This window comes from Lygodium microphyllum, chromosome 20 (assembly GCF_053477565.2).
Source record: "Lygodium microphyllum isolate KBCC chromosome 20, Lygodium_microphyllum_v1.1.10, whole genome shotgun sequence".
NCBI classification, from domain to species: domain Eukaryota; kingdom Viridiplantae; phylum Streptophyta; class Polypodiopsida; order Schizaeales; family Lygodiaceae; genus Lygodium; species Lygodium microphyllum.
In genome coordinates this window covers 30,271,419-30,278,294 of record NC_141154.1, presented here as the reverse complement: position 1 = coordinate 30,278,294, position 6,876 = coordinate 30,271,419, and the positions used below count along the sequence as shown (strand labels likewise).

General features: G+C 44.3%; 1 pseudogene; it reads right to left on the bottom strand.

The window, feature by feature from the left end:
- Window positions 1–362: 362 nt before the first annotated feature.
- LOC148018800 (mitochondrial adenine nucleotide transporter ADNT1 pseudogene) lies at window positions 363–5,679 on the bottom strand (annotated as a pseudogene).
- Window positions 5,680–6,876: the final 1,197 nt, after the last annotated feature.

The window sequence follows — 6,876 nt, the reverse complement described above, 5'->3', positions numbered from 1 at the left end:
TGCTCCCCTTGTAACATTAACACATCTAAGTGCTTCTTTTTCCCATTTTCCCCTTGTTTGTTCCTTGTTTAGGCCTATTTTATAGAAAAAACCCTAAAGCTTTTCTCTTTTATTTCTTAATCCTATCCTACTCTAAATGCAACAAAAATCAAAACTATAATGAAGGAGAGAGAAGGAGAGAAGGGAGAGACTGCAGAGAGGAGGGAGAAAGAAAGAGAAAGAGGGTGGTGAGGAGAGAGAAAGACTAGGAGTAGAGAGAGAAAGACAAGAAGAGGAGAGAGAAATGGCTAGCAGCCATGGAAGGACAGGGAAGAAGGTGAAGAAGGTGAAAGGACAGATGTATATTCATAAAATGATACCCTAATCAGGTCCTTGTACACCTTAAATACCCCATCCATGTAACTGGGTATTCGCATGTGCTATTCCCGTGTTAACCCCATGTAAGACCCTCTAATCCCATTCTTTATATTCCATCCCGACCCGGAAGGTTTTTGCCCTCAAAAACAAAAAGAGGACATATTGGTATGGCTAGGTGGGGGGGGGCGAAATATTGTGGAACGGTGGCCTATGAGCATGTATGCAGTGTGAGCATGAGGGGAGAAGGTAACTCGGTACAAAGATAGGCACCAATTCCGAACAAGAAGGGCTGGATTGTTAGCTATATATAGCGTGTTAGCTATATATAGTCTATCTATATATAGCGCCCCAGGTCCCCTCTATATATTCCTATCATGTGTGCTTAGTTGACACACTTCTGGGGTTCCACTTCCGGTGTCTCATATCTCTCTTCTCTCCTCTCTTCCTTTCATCTCTCGTCTTCCTCGCAGTTTACAAAATGGACAACACCGCTTTCCCGAATAGGCCTACAGTGGAAAACTAATCATAACTTGCCATGGGCAACTCCAAACGAGACGTTCCGAATGTCAAAATGAAGCTCGTTGAGCATACTTTCAGGTCAAGTAGGTCATGCATGGGTGAAATTAATGCAGGCCCAAAACTGTTCAAAGACAGATGGTTGTCTACTGCAAAACATGCCCAAATCAAGTTGTCCTTCAACGAAGGTTGCCGTCTCAAGGTGAGGGGACTACACCGGGGGAGTGCTAATGTAGATAGAGCTTTTCTTTAACCCCCGGGATCAAATGGATAACCTCCATGGTAAGCATCACTAGCATACATGTCATCCATGCAAGCGTGGGTCTCTGCACTAAGGGGCATTCAAATTGCATTCAAATTGCAGGTCTGTGGACTGAAGGGGCTCCCGCATAGGGTCATGATCATCCAAATCCACACGCTACCCATGATATTCTTTCTTGAACTGAAGTTCTTGTTGTGGACCCATACCAAAATGGTCTTCAACAAGATCTTCTCCATCCTTTTCATCATAATACTCTAATACCAAGAGTATTTTGGCAGTCTTTGCCCTGCATGTGGCTTGATGATTACAAGATATTGGCTTAGCACATCGATAGCATAAGCCCACAAAATGCAATTCTCGTATTGTATCACTAGTAAGGTGTCTAATGCATTTAGCCTTAGATAGCAATTTACACACCTACTCATCACCATTGGTCAGGTCAATAATAGTCCTGACATGCTGCTCATCACCATTGGTCAGCTCAATAATAGTCCTGACATGCTGCTCATAGTCATCTTTCTGCTCATGTACAGCAGATGGCTGTCCATGCTCATGACCATAATGCTCATGCTGTCCATATGGATGGTCATACCAATGTGGCTACTGCTCATAATGATATTCATGCTGTCCATACTGCATATGTTGAGAATAGCCCTGCCATGAATTACACGCATAACCATCATAAGCATGCTGCCTTTGATCATTGATCCCACAGCATTGGTCATGCTGTCCATAATCTCTATGAGAATGCATGTCACAAAAATGTTCATGTTGCTGCCCAAATATATCTATTTGTTGTTGCCTACTACCAAAACCTTGGCCATATTGTTGCCCATAAACATGATTCCCAAGATTGCATGATGACTGTCCAACATGACTACAACAATGTCATTGCATCCTAGGCAAACCATAAGTATGATGATTGGCAAGTCCATGAGCATAGGTATCGGTGGCACGATGTCGGTCATAATCACTTGCTTGCCACTCGTGCATTGCATCAAGGTATCCATGAGGCAGCTACCCATATGGTTGTGTGGGTAAGAATATCCATATGCATGATGATGACCAATGCTGTATGAGCTACCATATACATGTCCATGATCATGACTTGCATAAGAACTATGTTGCTGCATAAAGGAGTGCTTGTAAGCATAATCATGCTGTCCATAATGGCCATAATCATGCTGCCCATGATAGCCATACTGCTAATCAAATCGATTGGAGTATGATCCACCCTCATGACAAGGTACATAGCCTAGGTGTTGCCCAAAGTCGCATTGTACAATACTTTGGTTATCAAAATTATTGCCATCTGACTTTTGCATACCAGGCCCTTCCATTCGCCTAAAATCATTGCCACGATCTGCGTTAACACTGAGGCCTTGTACTCTTCTAAATACATAATCAAGTTCAGGACCAGGAATCCCGGTCCCTTCCATTCTCCTCAGAGTATCATCTTCGGGTTGCAGCTTACCAGGTCCGTCCCTTCTCCTAAGAGTCTTGTCACTAGCAGGTCGTAGTATTCCGTGACCATCTATCCTCCTAAGAGCATTGACATTTTCAGGGTGAAGTACATCAGGGCCTTCTTTTCTCTGCAAACTGTTGTCATCCTCAGGGTGAAGCATAAGAGCACCATCAATCATCCTTAAAGTGAGATCCCTTTCGGGGTGCAGTATACCAGGGCCCTGGGGGCGTAGAATGCCAATTATCTTTTCAACTTCAAACTCACTAGGCTCAATATCTGAATTATCACTCTCATCATCTAATGAACTGACTACAGAGAGTGAACGTCGCCGCCTACGAGCCTTTTTATCTTAAACATCCTCATCCTGGCAATACTTCTCACACAGCTTCTTTCATTCCCTTAGCAAAGTGAGAAAGTCCTTAGCAGCTTCATTGCACACCTCTGTCTCTGGATGGTTGTATTTCAAACTTTTGCATGCATACTCATTCAAATCAAGGGCCCATTTGTGACAAGCTTTATAGATAGCAATGTTGCACCCATACACAACCCCGTTGACATGCCACCACTTTTCTTCCAAGTTCAGAGACCTAATCGGAGATTCGAAACTCTACACTGAGAAGATCTTTCACCACTTCATACGTCACAAAAGCAAGTGCAATTGAAGGGACCACCTTGACACAATTAGGAAGCAAATCCTTGTATAATGCACCAAACCCCTCGTTCTTAACTGTCTGCTTGAATGCATCTATCATGCCAGTGTATTGCACATGAGCTTTCAACTGACCATCTATTGTTATGACAGTTGAAGCATCTTTTCATCCTACCATCTGCATCCTTCTGCGTACCACATCTCAAGGATATGCAACAGTCTGACCAACTGTACCAACTGCAGCTCCACATCCAAGCTTTGTCAACACACTTAACTCTGAACTTTCTCCTGACAAAGTTTGATTCTTTTTCACAATGTAGTCCTTGAGAGACTCATAAACAACAAAATTCAGTCCCACATAAGGTATCACTCCAATAATCGATGGTAGCCAACCTTTGTACAAAACCCTTGGCCCCTCTTCTTTTACAATAGTTGATGCAGCATGGAACATTCCTCTATAGCATGCAGGTGAATCCTTTGGACTGTCAGCCTGCCCTGCACCATGTCCATTGGATATGTAGTAGACATAGCAATTATACCTGCACATGCACCAACTCCTAGCCACAAAACTAGTGTGAGTTCAGCATGTCCGGTTTCAGCCATAGAATTTCACTTGAAGCTTGCTCATAGCTATAGAACTTTACTATAGAATTGGGTATAATTCAAGCATAATTTGTTCCATTGCCTTTGAAGAATCCAGCAATGCCTTCGTTTTGCCAAATGTATTTTAGCCCTTGAACCATACCATTGTATTTTGATTTAAGAGGATTTTGTACTTGTGATAGAATCTTGAGGCGCTCAAGTGGTGGAACAGCATTGCGTGAAACTCCTCCAGCCATGCCACCAGCAACGAGTGATTTGCAAACTGAGATAGTAGCATGACCTGGTGCTTTAACATCCACCGTGGCAAGCTTGGCCTCTTTCAAATGCTACTGTTCAAGGACACAAGGTAGCGCATGACTCAACTGGCTCCCTGGATGGATCAGATTGTTGCATCACACCAACAACCACAACAGCAGCAACAACCACTGCCGCCCCCACAACCACCACCACATCATCAATTGAGTTCAAACAGTGTTAGTGTTACTATTGCTCATCCAGTCCTCCCTGTTGTTGCCCAACCAATAGTCAGCATTCTCAAATACATCACCATTCACATCATCATCACCATCACCATATTCAGCACCATTATCATCACCACCAGCATGCATCTCAGTAGAGACCTCGAACTCCACAACATGAAGACCAAACCGTCACGAATGTTGGAACATTAGCTCCTTTGGGTGGATCGTCAAACATGGCTGAAGTGGTCAATGGCCAGAGTAGAAGCAGCAATGGAAATAATGGGAATTTAAGTTTGAACTGCATTGCTACGAGACTTGGAAGGTGATGGTCTTTTTGACAGGCGGAGCAATCTCAGCCTATTGTTCCGGACAACACAACCATAAGAAAGACCCACAAGCACCACTCGTTGCAATTCACTGACTGTAATTCTTCCAAGCCTCAGAAGCCTGGTGCTAAAGAGGAAAATCATCATCTTTGAAAATGGTCATCTTGAGGATCCAGTTGATGCCTTTGCCACACTGCTGAAATCTGGTAAGTAGAAAAGCACGTCCAAGGGAAATAATAAAGGAGAGGTTAAGAAAGAACTCGCTGAGGATCAAGTCGATGGAGCTCGCCTCGTGTGCGAGAGGCTGACAGGAGCCACCGTCCTCACCTCTCTCTCAGCTTCACGCAGAAGAAGATGGTCTGTCAAAAGGGAAAGGGGGCACAGGCGGCCTGGTTAGCTCTTTGGGTAATGGCCCAATCCCTCGCATATGGAAAGTGTAGAAGAGCTTGGTGGGGAAGGTGATCTGGTGGACCCGTCACTTTCCCCCACACCCTTGTGAACAACCCCGAACCCCTGATAATCACTTGGTCCGAATCTTCGTATGTCAGGTATGGTCCCTGCACGGCTGCCTCAAGATGGCTAGCAACCACACATCCCCACAAACACTCTGAGGCTGTGAGTCAACATCAGCAATTACTTCTTTGAGCTTAGCAGCCAATGCTCCATTCTTGACAAAAGACAAAGCTGGAGATTTCTCCTGAAGGCCTTCTCTCACCGATCGTCAAGAGCTCCGAAGAAGACTACACCCTCGACACTAATAGTGGAGTTTTCTCGTTGTGCCTCCAGAGCTCCTGCTGCTTCACGGAGTGAACAAACACGCATCTGTTTGCCTCGGAGCACCCTTAGTTTGCCCGACTGCCATGGTAGGAATAGGATAGTTCCTCTCCTTCTCCATTCTCACCTCAAGCTTAGAACTGCTAAGATGCTCTATGATGAAACCGAGGAGATTGGACCCCATGTAAAGTCTCCCGCATCCGTCAAGGGGACCAGCATCATTTTGCACATATTCATAGATGATGCAGGTGCACCATATGATAAGGCTAGAGAGGCAAGCACGAAGCCTCTTGAAGAGGTGGTTGAATAGCCCTGGGGCTTCAACAAGGTACTCCAGATGCTCAGGATGAAGTGGAGAAAGCCATGATAGCACCCATTTGCAAGGGAGGAGCAAGGTCTAAGAGACATGAAACGATCTTGGCTTGGTACTCCATGGAAGCTCCAAAAGGGAGCTTATAAGGAAGAAAGAGAATACCTCTTTTCAAAATCCCAAGAAGGCTACCATCTCTATAGTACTTCCTGACTGTTGTTGTCTTCAATGTTGTACTTGTCCTGGTGTACCTAAGAAAATTAGGGTTTCTTGAGACTGAAAAGAGAACTAAATCTAAAAGAAGAGAGAAAGGAAGGATCTAAAAACTAAGCTCTGATACTAACTGTAATGAAGGAGACCTAGGAGAGAGAAGGAGAGAAGGGAGAGACTATAGAGAGGAGAGAGAAAGAGAGAGAAAGAGGGTGACAAGGAGAGAGAAATACTAGGAGTAGAGAGAGAAAGACAAGAAGAGGAGAGAGAAATGGCTGGCAGCCATGGAAGGACAGGGAAGAAGGTGAAGAAGGTGAAAGGACAGATGTATATTCATAAAATGGTACCCTAACCAGGTCCTTGTACACCTTAAATACCCCATCCGTGTAACCGAGTATTCGCATGTGCTATTCCCATGTTAACCCCACGTAAGACCCCCTAATCCCATTCTTTACAAAAAATCAAATACTGAAATGATTCATCCTACCTGTCTACTCATAAAAAACTCAAAATGCTTACTTGTTTTGAAGATTTAAAAGCCCAAAGCACCAGTTCAAGGGTGAAAACCCTACTTCGATGCTCGATTTTAGGCACATAAGTGCTCAAGCTTGAATCGGTCGGTCCCAACAATAGAACCAAAAGGTAGTGGGAGCTCACGCTCAATCACCGAGACCCATGGACTGCTTATTGCTTCGAGCATTTCAAGCGAGCAAAAATGGCTATCTCTCACCTAGTTGATGCACCTTTGATCCTATGGGGGTGGTGTAGTGAGCTTACATTGATGCCCAAATGAGAAGCCTACTCCGTCAAGCAACTTAGTAGCTCCACGATTTGAGATGCAAGCTTAAGAAACCTCAAGTCTTCTCCTTTGATCTCCATCCTCCATAGCCACATGCAACAGAAGAAGAAGAAGAAGAAGAAGAAGAAGAAGAAGAAGAAGAAG